General features: G+C 42.0%; 1 long non-coding RNA gene across 1 annotated transcript; it reads right to left on the reverse strand.

Annotated features, from left to right (window-relative positions):
• Positions 1 to 2,432: 2,432 nt before the first annotated feature.
• LOC135328807 (uncharacterized) lies at positions 2,433 to 6,508 on the reverse strand. Its single transcript, XR_010389845.1, has 3 exons — positions 6,314 to 6,508; positions 3,032 to 3,155; positions 2,433 to 2,941 (listed from the first exon to the last, which is right to left on the reverse strand). It is a non-coding gene; the product is annotated as an uncharacterized LOC135328807 (long non-coding RNA).
• Between the last annotated feature and the right edge of the window lie 6,244 nt (positions 6,509 to 12,752).

The following is a 12,752-nucleotide window of genomic DNA, read 5'->3' on the forward strand; positions in this document are numbered from 1 at the left end:
CACAAGATATCAGAAAGAATTTTAGCTCCATTGACTTGTTCAGGAAGAAAGAAAGAAAGAAAGAAAAAAGTAGATGACTACAGGGACCCAGACGTGCAAATTCCAAGTGACATTCCTACATGCTAAAGAAGGGCAAGATCTCAGACGTATTGCTGTCTACAGCACTTCCTGCTGGCTAGCTCCAGTGACCTTACCTTGCCAAGTATGAACTGTCCTTGACATCGTGCAGGTTTCGAGTTCTCCAGCTGGCACCACGTACCTAACAACTTAATATAGATGTACCTCGCCTAATGGATTTATTAGATCTTACCTCTATCTATACACACTGTAGGCAAGTGAATAATGAACAATGCTTAAGGATTAGGAGCTCTAATGGCCTGGTAAAAAAAAATTATTTCTCAAATAATTTAAATTACTAGCAGTGCATTTTAGTGAACTAGAAGAGTAATTACAACCGTCCGCTCTGATGGTACCAACAGACTATCTAAATCTGGGCCACTCCCATGATAAAAATATTTACTATAATGATTACAGAGGATATTTTGGCAGCCACTAAGCTTCTGAGTGAACACATACACACTACAACTTTAGCATTCAATCTGTAGCTCAACTAGTGACACTCCCTATGTTAAAAGCTCTTTGTACCCAGAAGCGGGGTGAAATAAACTGTATGTGCCTTTAAATGAGCCTTTCTATGACTGTATCAGTCACACTGTCAATTTTGGTGAGGTTTCACGCCCCACTTTGGTGGGGCTTCCTTTAGTGTTTAAAACAAAGAAATTAAAGGCCAAAGTAATTCCAACAGTGACTGTCTTCGCAGGTGCTCTGCATCACAGCTTAGCACTTGCATCAGTGAGAAAGAATTTCTGAGTGCACTTAGCTTCCCTCCTCCAGGCCCATGAGATCAGGGCTGACTTATATCAGTGCATGTCCAGTTACTGTATCTTCTGCTTTGTGGCTCTGGCTGCTGCTGGTCCTGGCTAAGAGGTTTCTGCTCCCTTGATATTTAATCCTACCCTTCTGTCAGAGTTTCACCCATCTCAGGTCTGTCAGCTCAGCTCTTCATCTAATTACTACAAAATGCAGTCCGACTCTAAAAAAAGTCTGTTTTAAAAAACAGATTAAAAAGAGTAGATCAACTGGTAGAACTGAGGTGACAGGAACTTATGGAGAGAAAAAGGTTACAAGAGGCAATTAGACCAGACCTCTTAACTGACTTCAGCAGTCACCCGCACTGTGCCCTGAGACCAACTGCTCTTTGGGGGAAGAACAGCCTTTTTGTGCAGGGTTTGTGTGTTGCCTTGCTCTTCTCTATGCTGACTGGGGCTTTCAAGTGCTATTGTGATAAAAATAATAAAACCTAATATAAAGGAGGGAATGGAAGATTTATATGGTTCTTCAAAGTACAGCCTACTTTGATTTGTTGTTTTTTTACAGCCCAAGTATTACCACATTGTCACCTCCTCTCCCTCAAGGCACTTGGCAGTTAAATTCTGTAAGTAATCATCAGTCAGCATCCTGGGAGGAGGGGTTGGGAGGGGGGGAGAGGGCCTTTCCTGAACACCTCCTGTGCTTTGAGTGCTGAAGTATGTAGGTATCAATAAAGCTATTTTGATTTTCAGCCAAATGCAATCTAACTGCTCACAATCCAGCTACTTCAAGACCTGCCACAATTGTGGAAGTACTCTGAACATTTACAATATTTGTAAAAAAATCTGGTCTCCTTTCTAAGACAATATTCATTAGTTGTTGGAAAAAACAGTAAAATTTCCTCCTTCTCAGGCCAGACTATGACTTCCCATTCAAAGCCCGTGTTGCTAATTGTCTTTGAAATTATTTATGTTTCTTCAGCGTCTATGGGCCTCAACTTAAAGCAGAGCTCTACTGGGCCTGGTGTTATATAAAACACAGAAACAGACTCTGTGCTTAAGTGCTTTCAGTCTAAGTAGGCAAAAGGAAACAGAGCATGTAAGAGGAACAGAAGGACCAAAAATAAAAAGTGACTTGCCTAAGATCATACAACAAATCTGGAATTCATTGACTCTCACCTGCATATCTGTTATCCATATACTCAGCCCATTTTTCAAAAGAAAAAAACAAATCTGTCTCTGCCTTTTCTCCACTGCAGAAAACATTTGTTGGTGCCTATTAATTTTGACACTTGGCAACTACAAGGACTTAAGAAGCTTTAATTGCTAGTTCTTTCCACCGTGTGAAGAACTGAGTTTCAAAGTCTAATCTCAGTTTGGTAGGACTGTGTTGGGTTTATTTCTGTTACACTTGTTTCTTCTTTTAACCAACTCCCTATTCCCAGCACTAAATTTTAATAGGTCCATGCTTCAAAGACACAGCTATGATGTTCAATAAAGACTATAGCAACATTCAAACAAAACTTCTATTTTGTACAACACAAAAGGCTTCTTCTCAAAAATATCCCATTATATACATACTCATTTTCAGCTGAGGCTGAATTAGTCAAAACCTACTCAATGTACTTACGTTAACACTACAAACCCCTCTGGATTGCAAATCAGATTGGCAGATATAGGAAAAGGCTAGCTCAGACACTAGGAACAATTCAGGCATCCAAGCTCAAAACAGTTATGACTCAGTCTGGCTTGATTTCTGGTAGACAGATTAAAATGCATTGTTTGTACCAAATAAAGCATGAATAATAGTATGCCCTTTGTCTGACTGTTGCACTGCACTGCTGCTAGAGCTGTAGGAGACAATCCCCCCTACTGGTAATACTCACAAAGACACATTACCTTCAGTTTCCTGTTCATAACAGATTTTATGGTGGAGCAAGCCTGGATCCAATGATGCAGAAGACTGTTCAAGTAGCTCTCAGCTTCTCTTTATCTTGCCAAGTTCTAGGCTCAATATGGTGAGGTCATAGCTGGACTGTTCCTATTCTTCAAATTGCTCTGATCCAACCACTCTATTTAAGAAATGATAACAAAGTGTTGTTCTTATTAGTGCATTTGATGCATTACATTCTAAAGGATATGACTCTGACCCCTGTACTGACCTTTTTTATTCCGCTTTATTCTAACAAGAGCAGCTAACAAGGCTGGCTACCTCACTGCGGGCCAAACGGCTATAAGAGCGCATTATCATTTATTCAGTCCACTGGGCAGGATGCCGTCATCTTTCTGAAACAATAAGGATATTTTTAATTTATACTGAAAAGAAGCTAAATAGAAACTCAAGTGATGTAATTTGGGGAAAACAAACTCCTTTCTGTTTGTCTAGTTTCTGTATGCATTGGACAGTCAAGAGGAGATCTTTAAAGAACTCCAGGTAAGTAACCGGTCAGTTGCATTACCAGGACTTTTTCTGCATTTTAGCCAATGAAGGTTTTGCTTAAAAGTGCATGAAAAGTCCTTGATGAGGAGACAAAATTATAGTCTCACATATAGAGGAGCACATTAAATGCTTGACCAGAATGAGAGCAGTTACCTGATACTCTCACACACTCCCTCTCTCACATTCTCTGCTCCTTATGGAACTGCAATTGCTTTGCGCTGTGGCAGTCTCGGGATAGAGAGCAGTCCCGCACAGAAGCAAGCATAACCTGCAACTCAGAAGTGAGTTTGCATGCCTTTACATTAAAATAGCTGAGCAAGCAACCTTGTCAGTAAAAAGAAAAACAGAAGGACCAGCACTGCCATTTCCCCCTAGCTCTCAAGCTGTGCTCTACAAGAAAGACAGCAACTGTTTATCAGATATTCTTCTCCTGTCATCCTCATAGGAAGAGAAGCAACTGATTTCTGCATCCAGCTTTGGTTTAAGTGAGACAAAGATATAGAACTGTTCAGAAAGAAAGATTTACAGGCATATGGGAAAACAGAAATTAAGCAGCTAGAAAATATCAATATCGGTGCAGTGCTGGGACCAAACAAGCTAACTGAACTGCTGCTGTACTTTGTGTAGAGACCTGCTTTTTCTGAACCACGGATCAGTTAGTGTACCCTCCATTCCCTCTCAATGCAAAAAGCTGATAATTATACCACCGGTGATTGCATAAAACTGCAGCACCTCACTACACCTCCTCCTGGGACATAAAGTCTTAAACTTTCTAGCTTCCAAAGTTTTATTTTAACAGAATCCACCTACTTTTTTTTTCTAGTTATGTTTCAGAAACTCAGACTGCAAGAACACATTGTTTAGGCAATGCAGAGTACCTCCAGCAGTAACACAGCATATAGGGACTACTTCAGAAAACTTAATTATTGGGTTGGAATTTTCAATACATCTCTGAGAACATAATCTCTCACAATTTTGGTCCTGACTGTGTTGCCACCTACTAACACATAGAAAGAGTCACTGAAGTGGAACTGCTTTTTAGTCTCACCATGATTAACACCTGCCACAGGAGATGTAAATTCCCCAGCAGCTGTGTCATTAGAGCAAGGTCGATTTTTTTTCCAGCGATGACTAAAATAAGAAGCAGTAAAAGACATGGGAGGCAACATCTCTTTTCATTTTTCTCTTCTTTTTCCATTTCCCAAACACAAGAGATTTTTTTTTCTTTCAGAATTTGCTTTTGAAACTTCAATTGCTGAGGGAGAAATTTGTTGCAACAATCTTAAAGCAATCTCCGCTCCAGTGCTTCATGTGCTCTCTCAAATCTATACTACCTTAACTACAACCTCTGCATCAGTAAGTACTTCCTAAAATGTAATTCATAGCTGATGAAACGCTTGCTGGAGGTCTGCAGAGAACTGGCTGATTACATGATCCCAACAGCTTTTTGCTGCTCAGTAATTAACCTGACTAAATACATGAAAATACCTTATTTCTAGATATCACATTTCCAAGCAGGCAATGGCTGCAGTTTCCCCAAGAACTGTAATCAGTCACCCATGGGACGCAATGAGGTAGAATTCAGCATTGCCAACTTTCACATATTTAGGAGGTTGCGCCTGCTTTTTTTCCACAGTAAAGCTCTGCTAAAATCATAAAGTTTACACAAGATCCTTGAATTTCCAGCTACATTTCTAGTTCTCATACTGCCAAAAAAAAAAAAAAATTGAAAACATGATGCCGAACGTATCTGTCATTTTGTGAACTGTGCTATTTTAAAACTGACTTCTGATTCTGGGGAAGGAAGAAGTTGGGGTATTTGGGAATAACAAAACTTCATGTCCATGTTATAAAAACAAAAACTTGTATCCATGCTATAAAAAATTATTCTAGTGAATACGTTAAGGTATGAGGTTGTTGTAGTTATAGACAGATCTTGATGTTTCTCAGGTGCTTTGAACTTAAGTGCCGATGTATACAAAGTTATGACACACACAGCTACTATGCACCTGAATCCTCTCAGTATGGGAGAGGTCTTCTGTTCTTATGTCCTCAGCTTCAAACACTCCTAATTAGCAGCTGTCTCCAATCTTTTAATGAGTCTGTGACATCACTTAATTTTGAAGCCACTTGGTGTTTAGACAGCCTTTCCCATTTTAATGCGAGTTAAATTAGAGCTCAACTTTTACTCATCTCCTGAGTTTCCCAGCTGTGAATAATCCTCACAGCAGTGATTTTCCTGGTATTTGTTACCTGGGCCATGCTGCTAAATTGCTACTACCTGTCCTAACAAACCCTTCAACTGGGCAGGCTGACAACTGTCTAAACACAAAATGAAAGGGAAAACAGCAACAAACTCTCCTAAGCTTATCTGTATGGTGCTAAAAACAGGCTGCACCATCACTCCTAATAATTTTCAGGGATTAATTAAAGGATAATGTTTGCTGCAGAGGAGTTTATGAGGCAATAAATAGCTTTTGCAGCTGATTAAATGCCAAAGCAAAGCTGATCAAGACATCCGATAATTGCAAGAGCCATTTAGTGCCTAGAATACCTCTCTGCCATGGATGCGGGTCTGGCTGTACGATGTACCAACTGCAGACTAATGAAATACAGAGGAAGCCTCCCGGCCTCTAGAGACGCTGAGGGCTGGCATATGCCTCGAACAGACGAACACATGCAAATACTCTTTATCAGACATGCAACTCGGCCTCAAATCCAGGTTGATCCTCACTGTTCAAGGAACAAACAGCAACAAAATGTACGTTAAAATAACTGCGCTGCTCTCCGGACCCTTCAGCAGCGCCCAACCGCCATCGCGGGCTGCTTGTCACCAGCCGCACGTCCTCCACCGGCAGGGCCGCCAGGCCAGCAGAAACCCCCGGCAGACCGGCAACGCCAGCAGCTTCCCCTAGGCACTTTCCTGCCGGACTCGAGGCGGGGGACAGCGGCTCCTCCGGCCCGGCCCGGCGCGGCGCGCAGGCGGGCAGCGGCGCCATCTTACCCCGCTGGGCGCCGGCGCCGCTCCGCGCTCCCCGCCGCTTTCGGGAAGCCCCAAAGCAGCGTCGCCACAGCCGGGGCGGGGGACGAACTCCCCGACGGCCCCCCGCGAGCCCGCCATGCGTTCCCGGGTCTGTAAAACGTTTTTCCATCGGCGGCTCCTGAGGGGCAAAGGCAGGATGGCCCGCGCCGGCAGCCTCCAGTCCCCCCGCGGCGGGGGCGGAACCGCCGCCACCTTCTGGAAGGATCCAGGGGCTGAGCCCGGCCGGGCGGCGCGGGCAGCGTTTGCGGCCTCCTCCGAGTCACGGCGGAGGTGAAGGAATATAAGCTTTAAGCTTCAACGCCAAGAGAAAGCCGGTACACTCTGATTTTGAGGCTTTTTTTCTTTTCTTTTTGAAGGTGGAGGCAGGCAGCCCGCTGCATCCTCACCACCAGGGTCGGGCAGGGGACTCAGATCTCTTCCACAGAGGAGCTGTGGTGGCTCCAGGAGCTGTGACCACGCGTGGTCCTGCTCGGTGGAGGACCATTTTGTGGAGCAGAGAAACACCCCGGACCGAGCCAGGGAAAGTGGGGTGATGGCCTGTGCGGCTGGTGTCCCTCTCCCTTCCCCCTCCCTGACCCCAGGGGAGCCCATGTCAGCCGTCAGGGGATTTTTATACCCTTACGGCCTTGTTCGTAGTGCTGCGTTTCAGCTGGTAAGTAAGAACAGGCACAGCCAAAGTAGTGAGGTAACTGTGAGAACACGCAGTTCTGCATTTTATAAACAATAATTAATTACTGCTGAGCCAGCCAGGAGACGCCTGAAATGCTGATCACATCTTGCAGCTCTTATCAGGACAGCAAAGCAAGCGGGAGTATCGACTCTGAAATCTGCCCTGTTGTCCTCTCCGACTCTCAGATGAGCTGGTAATTTAACTGATAGGATGCCTAAACGGGTGAGCGTTGAATTAATCCTAAACAAAGGCAAACACCACTGGGCAGGGATGGGACTGTTGCTTTGGTTGGTGTGCATCATGTTCCTCTGTGCGGTCTCTTATAAATACAGTTGTTTTGACTTTATGCACAGTTAAGAACTTGGCCTATGTTTATACAGGAATCCAGCGCTCCAGAATGACCAGTAAATAGCAGTTCAGTACTTCCAGCTTGGTTGACAAGCTTGCTTTGCCGTCTTTTGTGAGCGGTGACGCTTGCAAGATAGAGGCACCGAGGGTGAACAGTTGCAAGTGTCACTGAAGTTGTTTCCTAATTTGGGCTAAGTGGAGATGTTGGCAGTGTGGAGGAATAGGTCAGACTATAGTTAAGCTTCTTCCTGAAGCCACGCTTGTTTTTGTAGCACAGGGTCAGTTTTGCTCCTCCTAACTGAAATAGGTCCAATTCTACGGAGAGACTGGAGTTAGAATGTGTTGCTAAGTGGGTTGATGTCTTTTTAATGGCCTTCTGCTCTAGCAGAGAGATCATATACAATTCAATCTTTTTTTTTCAAGCTCTGTTTACCAGCTTGTGAAAATAGTTACATTTGAACAAATGCATTAACTCTACCCATGGCTTAAAGTTACAGATTTCAATTTGAATTCTTTATTTGTAGGATGCCAGGCTGCGATAGTGAAATTGCCATAAATGCAGCATGAGTAATCCCAGACAGGGTCAGAATACGAAAATGTGCATCTGGAGAGGAAAATATTTATTCAAAAAGAAATAACATACAGAATCAGTAGCAAAAAATGTACCACAGCTAACCAGTCAATTTATTTGCTGCTGGTTACTGATAAGTATTCCTGTTTTCTTGATGGAGTATCTACACAGCCAGCCTGTGTAAGCTATGAAGTGTAATTACTCTGACATACGGGAAATCTCTGGCAGGCATAGACTTGGCATAAACAATGCAGCATCGCCCCTGCAAAGGCCCCTGGAACTGGAGCGTATTGGCGACGTGGCCAGCATGTTCCGATAGCTCAGCTATTTCTGAGTCTGTGACTGAACTGCAGATTAGTTCAATTTACAGTGTTGCTGGAACAGCCCTCTGGCAGCAGCCCGCACATTACTCTGCCTTTCTTCCCGTTCTGGCAGACCACCCTTCCTTCCTGTTCCTGCAGTTTTCATACATGAGTCTGAATTTACGGGTTTGAAGTTGCTACTCTCTGTATATATTTCCTTCCCTCACTTAGAAAGGGAAATGGAGCAATAAGTAGTATGTGGGAGTCCTTTAGTATGTAGGATTCTCCTCTTAGAACTTAGCAAATCTTGGTCTGAATTTTACTTTAGGCAATCAGTTAATGCTAAATTAATGACAGATACTCGACATTTAGCTTTGTTAGCTACCCAAATGATGTAGTGCTAAAAAATGGCCCACTATCAAAGCTTTGTATCCGTTGAATAGCACAAGTAGTCAGTCTTGGCTTGACTTACAGCTCACGATGGATAGAAGGTGTATGTGTGTTTGGGATGAGGGAAGCTGGCTATTTCCACTGTCTATACTATTGCATGGCTTACAAGATAGATGAGTTACACTTGGAAAATTAGTAATGGATTTTGCAAATTTGCAAATAGCTATTTGCAAATATTGCAAATAGCCCTGCCTAGTGAGACAACCCCACGTGAAAGAGAATACGAAGAAGTAATACAAGAATTTCTGTGGTACAAGAAGACCAAAACTATTAGGGTCTCTAATATTCTAGTGAGGAGAGAACTTTTGGGGGATTAGGACTGTGTCTCAAGTTGCCATGATTCGAGTGTGTGGCTTTTTTAAGGTGGGGGGGGAGGGAAACATAACAAAGTTTGTAAATCCATGTTTGAGTTCCCTAATATGATCTGGCTTCAAGCAGTTTGTATTTTCAGCTATTCCTTACTTCCACTGGAAATATTCAGTATTTAGCATTAGAATTTGCATGGTCTTTCACATACTCAGATACTGAAAAGGATTTAAGTGGCTATTTTTAGTCAGTGTAAATTCAGTCTTAGCCCTGCTAGAGTAAGTAGCGGATCTGCTAACTTGTTCAGAGAGTCTTGGGCTGTTCATCTAACTTCGGCCTCTGAAAACCAGCTGCTCATCCCATTCAGCTGTACATTCCCCTAGTTTATTTCAGAGAGCGATCAGTGGTGCACCAGTCTTGAGGGTTAGCTCTGGAGCCTGCCGTTGTATCTTTGATGCAGAATTACAGCGGTGTGCGAGGATGAGACGTTCTGGGTGAGGATACTTGAAGGCGGCACCTCATGCGGCTGGCATGGCAGTGATAGTGCTTGGAGAGGCAACAGGATTCATCGAACTGGAAGGGATCTAACTGATCACAGAAGAATCTGTCAGAGTCTGTAGAGATGACACTTTGTAGCTCAGTCTTTTCCCATAAAGCCCCAGGAGTAGTATTTGAAATGCCTGTTTTTGATAGTTGTCTTCTCTTTACTTGAAAGTAAGTAATTTTCAAACTTAAGTTCAGTGGCTGGTATGCTTGTTGGTTAATCAGGGTATGGGCATCTTATCCTGCCTTCATGGAAGACTGAGGAAGTAGCCTCATCATGTGACTCTAATTATTTTTGAATGGTCATAATGAAACAACCCTACCTTTAGCTTTAATATTGTGATATCCTTGCCTGGAAAGCGCTAGGTAAAAGTTGAAGAAATTATGCATGCTGTTCCTCAATAGTGTACATTCAGCTTCTTAGGTCAAGCACTCAGAGGAAAAGAAATGCCAGAAGAAAACTTAATTTGGCTCTGTTGTGCAAGTACATTATGACCACACACAGTTCCTCCTCCTTAATCCTGTTTGCTTAGTGAGATCAATGTTTTGTTTTCTTATTTGTCAAATATGGCCTTAAGCCCTTATCATTCCTCTTACTGCACAGAATTCAAACCTTCCTCTGAAGATGGAGTTCTGTTTTCTTTTAATGGCTGCTTCTAGTGCTAATCACTATAGTATCTGTTATCTTAGTTTTTATAAAGCCTTTGTGAGATGAGGAGGTGACATTACTCTGCATAGCTTAGTCTTCCTTTGTAAAAGTAGTAAAAAGACCAACCTATGAAACTTGGGTTCTTGACATAAATGGCAGTGACCTATTTGTATACTGATGACTATGAAAATTAACAAATCATTGTTCCCAAAGACTTCTGTTGTAAGTGATAGCCCTCCTCCTATGTTGCTGCTCTTCACTCCATCCAACCATGCTAATAGAGATCTTAATTTTACTGAGTCTCATGAGACTGACTGAATGATTTTCTTTAAAGCTCATTTAAACTGAAAGTACTGAATCTAATTAAAATACATTGCACAGCTCTACAGATAAGTGAAGCAATAGATTTTTAAGCGGTCAGAATGTTTTGGTTCACATATGCTATTTTGTGCAGATGAAATGTTGATTAGGTACAACTTCAGCTGAGATGTAAAGTTGCAAGTTAGGGTCCTTAGGTCTGTACAGGAAGCTGACAAAAGATGTCTTAACCTTGGCAAAGGACAGCTGTTAGAATTACTGTGTTGTCTTCTTGCATATTTATTGCAGCTTGGCATAAAAAAACCCAGGATCCTGATGGGCTTCAATAGACTTAGTAGGAAAGACCAAAAGGAGCTTTCTGAATTAATAAAAACAGAGCTGGGGGTTTTTTTTCAAAAGAAGCAGGAGCCAAAAATGAGATGCCTTAGATCACCTAAGGTTGTTTCCTACAATGGATAGCACTTGTTCTCTCTGTCTCTCTTTTTTTAAATGACAAGGTAGGTCATCTCTATCCCCTGAAGAAACTGTTTCAGAGCAAATCAGAGCACATCTCAGTAGCTAGGAGTAATTTCTGATTGGTCAACAGATTTCATTAAGTCGTGCTAGGATAGACTATGTACCTTAGGCCATATAACTACATTTCTCATGTTGAGGTGTATGTGCCTGAGTAGTCTTTGTTCATCTTCACTTATCCATGTTTAACTCTTCTATATTTCTGTAGAAAGTAAGTTTCTTTTCAAACCTTTTGCTGTGCGTTCTTCTTGCAAGCAGTGTGAAGAAAAAAGGTGCAGACAGCCATTTCAAGGTTCTGGTTGTATGTCTTACAAATACATAAATAATTGTATGTACTAAAAAACAACTATGGTTCCCTGCAGTAATTGCTGGAAGCATGTCCAGTTGTGGAGTTCATCAGAGATCATCAGGCATAAGCTTTTCATATAAAACATAGTAATAATACCTTTTAGTTGCTGAAACACTTGCACCTTAGAAGCATATTTCTCTGACCCTGACCAAGGGCAAATACAGTTCATAATTTCCTCTTTGTACAGGACTGCAGGGGCTGTTACATCCAAACTTGAACAACTGATCTTAGTATTTCAGCAGGTTCACATTGCTGATTGGACTACTGAAATGTTTTTCTTTAGAAGATAAGAGGCTTCATTAAAGAAAAATTTTACAGAAAGCCATTCTTAAGATTTTGATTGTTTCAGGGACATGCAGTTGTTACTCTCAGGGTAACCAACCTCTGATTAACTGCTAAATTTTGCATGAAACTAATAAAGAAAAGGGAGAGAGCTACAGAAATGGAGATACTTCACGGTTTCAGCATGCTATTGAGGGAGGGACTTTTTTAAAAAATATATATAAATGAGATCTATTTCAACACAGTATATTTAAGATACATAGGAGATGTATCTTAGATACATAGAAGTAAAGATACATAGGAGTCAGGCACAAATCTTCTACTGTCTCTGTTAAATCAAAGGTATTGTTAGATTTGACTTCCAAGAAACAACAAAAAATTATTTTTTATTGATCTCTGTTCATTAGGCTTAGAGAAGACTGGAGGCTTACTCTAAATCTGTGGACTCTTTTCTTGAAATGTGCTCCCATGTTGAACACCCCCCCCCACCTCCCCTCCTTATTGCCAACAAAAAGCTCTTACTATACATGCACACTGTACAAGGAAGAAATGGATCCCCCCATCTAGGGGCAGGCCCAAAATCACTGCGGAGTGCTGTCATCGTCCTGGAGGGGAATAGTTTCATCAGCCTCACACCAATGGAAATCTTCTTTGTTGGGCAGAATCCCCCCCTTCAGCCAGGTTTGCCTCTGATTTTGCCTGCCAGAGTAGCAACCAAAGCCTGATCCCTGAACAGTAGGTCAGCCTTAGAAATAAACAGCATAACTGAACAGGTATCTCCAGATCTACCGTAGAGGAGAATATTAAAGAACTAGTGAAGTCACTACAACGTAAGAGCCAGCTAATACATTTTCTCACAGGAATCCAAAGGTCAAGTCTCTTGTTAGGGAAACCTTGAAGAATGCAGATGAATCATCTCTACAACCTTGCTTATACTCAGCAAGCTGCCCTTGAAGTAACTTACTTAAACATGATTTAAAAGCTGAATTAATTTTTACTATAAACTGTCCCCATGCTTGGCTTAGACTAAAGAAAAAGCTTTTGATTACAAAGCACTTTATCACCGCTGCCAAGTCAGTTATTGCTGTGGTCTTTAAAC

The sequence above is a fragment of the Dromaius novaehollandiae genome, chromosome 6 (genome assembly GCF_036370855.1).
Source record: "Dromaius novaehollandiae isolate bDroNov1 chromosome 6, bDroNov1.hap1, whole genome shotgun sequence".
In the NCBI taxonomy this organism is placed as follows: Eukaryota; Metazoa; Chordata; class Aves; order Casuariiformes; family Dromaiidae; genus Dromaius; species Dromaius novaehollandiae.